A 9,698-nucleotide genomic window follows, 5' to 3' on the forward strand; every position below is an offset into this window, starting at 1 on the left:
GTATCTGAAAACGTTTCGGGTGCCGGAGAAAGGAATTTTCTAGGACCACTAGTATTTAAAAAATAGTTATGATTCCTCTATATTAATATATTTATTGATCGCTACGAGCAAAGCGAGTACACGCCGCGATCATTTACCAGGCACGCTCATTTTTCTTGTTAGAAACAATATATGTGTGCAAGGAAATAACAGGGGGAGGGCGTAACAATCATCCCTTAAGTAATTAAAAAATATTCGATAGGGGTGCATGCGCGAGCGTGTACTGAGGAAATCTTCAGCGCCCGAAGAGATTACTCGCCTCAATAATTGTGCTTAACAAAACAAATCTTGAAGAATTGTTTCCCATTTATTTACCTTGCATGACCGCGCCCTCCACCACCCTCTCAAATATCGCGTGGATATCCAAATTAGGTTATCAGTCGTTATAAGTGAAGAAAGTTAAATATTAAATGTTAACGAAGTTGCGATTAGACCACAAAGTCGTTGTTCATTCATACAAATTAGCGAACAAAAATAATAATCAAAATGCAACAATAATTAATAAGGGAATTTAATAAAAAAACAGAACTTTGTAAGTATACTTCGTAAATATTTGTATTCAACATATTGGCAAGTTTAAACAGTGCCTGAGCAAAAAAATTACCGAAGGAATCTGACACCGAAAACGACATTATGTGAGGATTCAAAAAGAATACCATTTTACGAGGCGCAGCGTCGGTAAATTAGAAAGTGCGCTCCAGGATTAATTGGTACGTGCGGAGAAAAACAAAATAAAAGATGCAAAAAGAATAAAGAAATAATAGGAGTCATACAGTACAGACGACATTCTCCTGTCGTTCATTCTTCCAGGAAGAAATACCCACTAGGCAGTTATACGTGGCTTGTAGATGATGTCATTTCCGATGACCCCCAGAGAAGAGGGCAAGAAGGAGCTCCCCTCTTATTAGGATCCTCCATTGCGCCTCCCGGATTTCCACAGGCGTCGCTATTCTCCTCCCAGAAGATTAGAGAAGGTTAACCTGCCACTCAAAATTCTTACAAAAGCAGCTTCCCTCTCCTCCTTTTACTTGGTGTTCAAATGTGTGCGATGTGACGTCAGTGCAAGGAGCCTATATTAGGCGGAATAATTTTCGTGAACGGCAATAAATATTAAGACAGACCTTTCCGAAATAATTGTACTCAAAAACAAAATGCAAAAAAAAAAATTTTTTTTCGTTCTTTTTTTTTTTTGCGTCGACGAACAAGCGCTTATGTGGAATATTGTTTATACAGGAAATTAAAAAAGTGGTCAAATACGCATTGGCTTGTAGTTGTCATTAATCCTTCAAATGATTCTTCGGATTTAGAACAAATATACAACGCATCTATTAATATCAATATCTTTACTACTCTGCCTCTAATCCCCTTCTCATGCGTTGGCGCTTCATCCATTCTCTCCCAATGCTGTCCTCCGGTCGCGAAGATAACGGTCGCCCACGGTGCCGGGGCGGTGGATGATTCTTTCCCACATTTTAAATTCGCTTAAACTAAAAGAATGCGCATTTGATATATCATTTGATGAGCTTTAACATGATGCAAAAGTAGAAAGTGAACGCTTAGTGTGACATGGGTCATCGCTCGGTGTTTTATGATAGTTGTATTATGTTGCATGTTACTAAAATTAATTGCGCTTTTGTAGTGGTATCGCATACCAGTAAACGTGACACATGCAGTTGTTGATGTTGATTTGTACCCAACTCAATCTTGTGCAGAGTGTCTACGATCAGGGAAAACTGGGAATTGTTGACGAATTTGGCGAGTGGGAAAGACGGATAATTTCCACCCCAATGAACATCGGTCAGAGAAATTCACCTTTCCTTTCTCCGAATGCCAAGAAAAGACACGCGTGGTGCTACGTACGCACCATTTTACTCAACGAATCAGCCGTCCTGCCACCTTAAATTTTTGGTTGGAAACTAGAGTCTTTGCATAACCAGGAGATACAACGCTAATCACCTCATCTCAACATTTGTGACCCAGACAAAAGTTTACACTCTAAATGAACAGCTGTTGAGTACGGCAGCACCGCCGAATGGCATAATGGCATGAGAGCTCGTCTTTTTAGATACTTCAATCGCTCCTGTGTTGAGTGTATCTTTTTTTTTTTTTTTTTTTTTCAGGTCGTGAATGTCATTGCGGCTGAGGTAGTTTCTGCTGGAGGAGTGAGAAGCTCCCTCAGCTTGACTGCCCACGGTAGCTTCAGCAGCCAGGATTTGGGGTGCTACAATGACAGCAACGCTTCCGTTAGCTCATATCGTTTGCCAGAACTTGCAGGACCAACCGCCAGGATTGCGACATGTCACAGCATTATACGCCGGCTGCTGTGGCTAAAATATTTGCAATACAAGTACTGTATATTTTACCCGGCGGTAGTTATAATCAAGACATAAAGAAACTAAACAAATATGGTAAAATCTTTGTTGATAAGGGTGACCTTGCAATCTTTCAAGGTAAAGTAAACTGTTAGAATAACGTGGCTTTTGTCGCATAAGAGAACTCGCAATAATTGAAGTAAAGGTCAGTTTAAATAATTGAACAAACTCAAATAAAAAATAAGCCGTATAAAGTGCGTTTATGAACGAAGCGATACAGCTCCTTCTATTGCAGCGTCATCAAATCAAATGCGAGAGCGGAAAAACAGAACGTCTAAAATTATTATATTTTTCGTGTTCAAGGAGATATCTTTTGTGCACACTGTCAGCGCAACCGAGAGAGAAACTGTCTGGAAAATGGCTAGACGTCCGACGTCATCCCTTTGTTCATAGCAAGACGTTACTGTTGCTCGAAGAGCTTGGCCGTTCAGGGTGTTGCAATTGACCTCTCATTGTGTAGTGCAATGATTGTGTTGAACGAATGCTCTAGGCAAAGTGCGTGTATGATCTCGAAGAAACGCTGCGAACAAATGCTTGGCGGAGATTTTAATATATTCTTACGAAGAAAGAAGTCGAATATTATGTAGCCAGTCTTGTGGAGCCCCCCATGTTTTGCAAATTACTATCTCCTCATCAACCTGGCCATTTCAATTTTTGCATGTCTTGTAGATTTTGATTTCCCGTGTCGACCCAGATCTTCATTACTGCAAAGAAACCACTGTAATGTTGAACAGAACTCTTATTACAGGGAAGGTATGTCTTTACACACAAACAAACAAATGTATACAGAAACCTGTTCATACATACACGCACATTCCCACATGCACACACGCACACACACGCGCCCTCAAGCACCCCCCAGGGGGCAACTGCGACAGTAGGTGTTTGGTGAGTTGTGTTACCACGGATCTCGAGCAATGCGGGTTCGCCAGTCCACGTCTGACTGTGGGTGACATTCCCGTGTCTAGGGAAAAAAGCACCCTGATGTTTGAGCCAATCTCGGGGTAGGTTTCGACCCTTCAGGGCCCCCTGGGTCCCGAAGGGTCCAAAGGTCCGAAGGGTTTACTTTGGCCCCTGTTTCTCATAGACATGTGTCCTGGTAATGCCCGGCCAAGATGATTCAGTCAGTCGCCTTTCTTCACCCCTACACTCTTTGTCTTTTCACTCCCTCTTTTCTTCTTTCCACTTCCACCTTCTTTGGCGGCAAAGGCTAACCTTGGCTGGCGATGGACCTCTGTCTTGATCCACACTTCGGTATAGTTTTCCGGCAGCACTGTTAGAGCAACGTCTCCAGCAAAACCCTAATTGTTATGGTGCCTTACCTAACTCCTTGTTGGGCTCTGCGGTGGGTGGTGCCCAGCGGATTTCGAACACTCTTTTCCCTCTTATGGCGGCCCTCCTTTTCAAATCCCGTTCTGGCACGCCGTTAAAAGGCGCTGTCCTGAACACAAGGCTATTGAAGAATAACCTGAGGTAGAAGCCTTTACGAAGTTTTTCGTTGTTCATTCCCTCAATGAAGAAAAATCTGTCAAAACTATCACCATTTGTTGTGGCCAATGTACTTGAACACCTTGTAGGGTTTTCCTACAAGGATAAAAAAAAATCCACTCTGGAGAGCTCATAAAGTAGGTTGATACTAAAAACACACAGTGAAGCACTTCTGAAGCTGAAAACCATCCTTGGCGTTAAAGTGTCGGTGAGCCCTAGTCGCACACTTAACACCCTCCGCGGAGTTCTCTCTCAGGACGACTTCGTGCACACTAGTGAGGAAGAACTTCTCGAGTCTCCAAGGTGCCGGCGTCGTCGCCGTAAAACGCTTTATGTTTAGGAAAGACAGCGAAGAAATCGCTTCAAAAGATGTCATTCTTACTTTTGAGGGGCATACCCTACCAGAAACTATAAAGGCCGGATACCTGAAGTGCCACATCCGCCACAATGTCCCCATCTCCCAGCGGTACTTCCGTTGCCAGCGCTTTGGTCACGGAACACGCAGCCGTCGAGGGAAGGAGACGTGCAAAGTGTGGCAGTCAAGATGATGTCTCCGACATTTGTGAGAATGTGGCCCACTTCTCTAATGGCGGCGGACCCGACCCTACTTATTATCGTGGCTGTCCCATCTGGAAACAAGGAAAAAATCATTTTCATCAAATCCAAATAAAATGTCAGTTATAGCGAAGCAAAGCAACGGTATTCCTTCATGTCAAAAGGGATCTTACGCCGATGTTGCACGCAGCGGTCTCGCGCCACGCTCGGGATCGGGGGCTACCCACGTCTCACCTGAGGGTCTGGAGGCGGCCTCCAGAACCTCTCGACGTATATGCAGAAATACACATTTCTTGTAAAGGCAACGGGAACGAGTTTTTTTTTTTCTTTTCAAAGATAGACGATTTAACAGAAACGCGTTCCGAAAGTCATAAGTAACAAGGAACAAGCTTTCGTTTACTCTTAGGGGAACGTGTACAACACTGATCTTTACTATCAAGTTAGCGTCCAATTGCTTTAACAAGCTGCTCTGGAAAAAAACATTAAATGCTTATAACTAGACGGCTCGTGTACATTCTGGAAAAGCAGAAGAATTTAGAGATTAACCAGTGCAGCTGCCAACAAGGAAATCGACCTTTCACCATTTGCTGCACTTAGTAACAGTCATTTGTAAATAGGAAGCACGGTGAGCCCGTCTTTTTTTACTTGGAGAAAGCCTGTGATGCGGCATGGAGGTATGTTAGTCTCTAACACCTTCATGGTTATGGAATTCGTGGTCGTATGCTGCAGTGCATAATATACTTTTTTTTTTTTTTTTACAGAACGGACGTTTCAGATTCGGCTTGTCCTGCATTGTATAATCCATTCATTTAAGAAAGCGGGGTTTCCCCAGGGACGAATCATGAGCATCACACTTTTTGTAATCAAAATGAATTCTCTCACTCGGGTTTTGCCACAATCTATTTCATATTCGCTTTATGTTGAGGATATCCAGATCTCGTCCTCATCTCGTAATCTCTCGAGCTGCGAGCGCCAGCTCCAGCTTACCATAAATAAGCTTGCCTGATGAGCAGATTAAAATGAATTATGGTTTTCCTCGAGAAAACAGTCTGCGTGCCTTTTACTTGATGCCATTGTCTTTCAAAAGAATCATGCTTAGAATTGCATAAAACCTGCATCTTATTCAGGAATGAGCATAATTTTATAGGTAACACCTTTGACCAAAAGCTTAATTTTGTATCTCATCTCAAATCCACTCAAAGAAAAGTCTTAAAACTTACAATATTCTAAAGGTGTTAGCCCATGAATCATGAGGATCTCACAGGAAATGCCTCCTGCGTCTGTATAACAGTCTTGTTCGTTCCCGTCTAGACGACGGGGATCGCTTTTATGGTTCTGCACGGTCGTAAGCTCTCAAGATGTTGGATACTATTCATCACCTTGGTTTGCGACTCGAAACGGGTGCTTTTCGAGCGTCTCCTGTCCTTAGCCTGTATGTTGAATCAAGCGAGATGCCACTTCAGAAAAGACGCCAATACCTAATGGCGAATTCCACTGGTCGTTTTGGAGCGCGCCAAGATCGACTTTTCTGGAGTGATCCTATTTCACTGGGCGATCGGGATCGAGACGGGCGTATCCCACAGCTCGTTTTGGATTAGCTCCCGCTCCAGATCTCAATTTTGGATCCCAAAAAGGCCGCTCCGCCGATTTCGGTGGATTCAACCGGAAACCAGCCGGGCCAGCCCTCGGCGCACACACGTGACTTCCTTTCTCGCGGGGCATCTTGCCTGATCTCGCCCATCTTGCCTCAGAAGAATTCGTAATGGCCGCTCGGGACGTGCCGCCTGTACCGCCCGCCTTACTGACGCTGCTGCACTCTTAGAAAAAAGGGTCAGTGAAGTCCTCCCTAAAGGGAGGAACGCTCTTGACACATATGTTCCTTCAGAAAAAGAGAAACGTTCGTCCCTTAAGCAGGGGAGCAAAAGTTCCTCCGTCGACTGCATCTCATTATGGCGGCCACGAATCGAGCAAATCGAGCTCGATAAGGCTTAACGAGAACACTAAGTCTATTGTACGATGCGAGAGGAGCAGCAAATAAAAACGTAACACGAGCTTTCCGCGAACTGTGTTTATTTCCGAAGTTTCTTTACCCCTGCAGGTAAAGAAACTTACGTTTCGAAAGCATGCAGTCACTCAGTCTTCTCATCCTCAGCACTGCGATGTTCAACGGAGACAACCGGCACTTAGTTCCCGCACTTTATGTCTTACCTTTGCTATTCCTCGAGCCACAATTCCTTCGTCAACCGTTGCGTCAACCGCACATCACGGAGGAGTGAAAATCATTCGCCCGCAAAACCAAAAGCCGCTCTCAAAAAAAAAAAAAAGCAAATCCGAAGCAAGTTCTTGGCTTACCTCAGCACGGTAACACGAAATTATGTCGTAGCCGCGTAGCGTAAAAGGATGTTAAATCGCTTGCCACCAGATGGCAGGGTCAAGCAGAGTAATCGCAAGTAGCTAGGCTAGGTGACGCTAGATACCGCCCAATTCATGTTTTACAAAAAAAAACATTTTTATTTTCTTAAGCCACAATTGCGTTTCCTTTTCTTCGGGAATCTCTAACACATGTAGACAGGTTACACACACTACAAGCATCAGGTGAACATATATTGAGCGCATACACAGGCATCACACATACAAACATCAATACAACAGCACACTACCCCCATCACTATTCCCGTGCTCTGCGTTTCCGTCTTTTATACTGGTCGTTTTGAACGTACGGAATTTTTCGGTGACTCCCTAAGCAATAAAAAATATTCCGAACATGTTCATTTTTTTCCAGCAATGTCATACATTAGAGATTATTTTTAATGGCTCAGGGGATGATTCTCTTATTAAAAAGAAAACGCTCGATCATGCCGTAATTATTTGAAAGCCAATAAATCGAGCCGCTCCAATGTGGTTCCAAGCCATGAGTTTGTTTTCCCGCACGGCCCTTCGTAGCGAGTATTTATATTGTAGTGTTTGTTTTTCTATTTGTGCTGTTCGCGCACGGCTGCAATTGCCGTCTTGAATTAATTTTTCTAGAGCGGATATTCACTCAGCTGGAAGTGATGCTTCACGGGCAGAGAAATCGCTTTTCGATCAATTTGAATGCAGTCAAAGCCGCGACTTGCGGCAACTGTTAAGTGTACGGAGCTACGTCGTTGCGAGCTCGAAAACTTCTAGCGCTCATCCCAGCGCGCAACTTGGAGGGCAGTTTCTACAGGAACCGTAATATATTTAAACAGTAAAATAAAGGATAGCGGTTTCTTTTTTTCTTCAATTGTACCTGTTTTTTTATGCTAAACTTCCATTGTAAATATACGTACTTTCCGTCATACTTTCGTACTGTTCAGTCTTTTCAGAGCGGAATCGCTCTCGGGGACCGAGCCACATTGGCCACTGTACGCTAGAACATGGTTGAAAAAAAACCCGAGACTGCGGGTAAACGACATAACGCTAAAAAGTCTCTAGCTTACCGTTCAGACCAGCGTTCCAGCATGACACGTCGATCGACTGCACCTAATCCCTCATTTGGTTTTAAACTCTTTAATGTAAAGCGGAATGTCATCCTGCGACACCCCGCCCCCTCCGATCACGGCCCGACCAGCGGCATCAATGCCCGACAGTTTACGCCATCTCATCTTGTTGTTACACAACTGATACGCGAACACACGGTCACATCGGCGATAATTCCAGTCTTCTGTTCACAACCTACAACACTGCCATCACGATGTCGCTGACACGCAGAAGTACAGAACCACGTTGACGATGTTGCTGACACGCAGAAATACAGATTCACGTTGAACAGCGGTTGGCACTCGGCACGGGACAACAGAACCGAACTCAGCACGGAAGGCACCCAGGCAGCCGGCAGGAAAATCTGCCTGCCTTGGAAGCAGTTCCCGCGATTTCCATAACGTCGAAAACGTCGACACAGTCCCTCGTGGTTTCACTGCTGTAGTTCCTCGTGTGTCCCGCAAATCGGAGACGGCCGTCTTACCCAGTGTATGTAGCGCTGCTGGCACAGCCCCGGAACTTCGCTGTTTCTAGCGGCTTCGTCAGTTCGTTTGATAAAATTAGTGGTAAAAACGTCAATGCAATCGAAATGTTCTGCACGTTTGGACTAGAAGACGAAATTACAGGCGGCCTTCGCTGCCGCTGAAGCTCAATCAACTCAATATTAATTTATTAAACAACGTGCGCGACGTGCTCGAAAAACGAAACCGAAAGAAGATGAGTCGGGAGGGCGAAAGCTTTCTCCGGTCTGCCTGGAGAAGGAGGAAAACGTCTCGGTGAATAATAAGGACTTTAATTTTCCTTTCATCGGTCTGGGTTTGTTTATGTGTGTTTTGGTAAATAAAAAAATAAAAAAAAATAAAAATGATATCCAGAGCGCCGAGGAAACACCCATCGTCGTCCTCTTTGGTGCAGGCAGGAGCGGCCTTGACTTTGGCCCTTGTCAGGCAGTCGGCGTCATTGTGCTTCCGGCCGGACTTTTACATTACGGTCATGTCGAACCCCTGCAGTCGTAGGCTCCACCGGGCGAGGCGTCCGGAGGGGTCTTTCAGATTCGCCAGCCATCAGAGCGAGTGGTGGTCTGTGACCACGCGAAAAGGACTTCCATACAAATATGGGCGAAACTTTGTTATTGACCTGACGACAGCGAGGCATTCCTTTTCAGTAGTTGAATAGTTCCGGAACTATTCAACTACTGAAAAGGAATGCCTCGCTGTCGTCAGGGCAATAACAAAGTTTCGCCCATATTTTTTATGGAAGTCCTTTTCGCGTGGTCACAGACCACCACTCGCTCTGATGGCTGCCGAATCTGAAGGACTTATCCGGACGCCTCGCCCGGTGGAGCCTACGACTGCAGGGGTTCGACATGACCGTAATGTACAAGTCCGGCCGGAAGCACAATGACGCCGACTGCCTGTCAAGGGCCAAAGTCAAGGCCGCTCCTGCCTGCACCAAAGAGGACGACGATGGGTGTTTCCTCGGCGCTCGGGATATCAGCGACATGGCAGCACTCCAACGAGACGACCCTGAGCTGCGAGCACTCATCGAGCACCTAGAGGAACAAGGAAGCGCCATTCCCGCGGTTTTGTACGAACTTGTGCCAAAAATGAAAGGGTACAAAAGATAATAACAGAGCGTCGCGGGCGTCGTAGTCGGCGTAACAGCAGGGTCGAACGCTCGGGCGAGACTGACTTTGGCTCACCACGCGAAACCCCTTATGTACACGCGTGGGCTTCTGGAATA

This window comes from Ixodes scapularis, unplaced genomic scaffold, assembly GCF_016920785.2.
Source record: "Ixodes scapularis isolate PalLabHiFi unplaced genomic scaffold, ASM1692078v2 PGA_scaffold10__122_contigs__length_95168666, whole genome shotgun sequence".
In the NCBI taxonomy this organism is placed as follows: Eukaryota; Metazoa; Arthropoda; class Arachnida; order Ixodida; family Ixodidae; genus Ixodes; species Ixodes scapularis.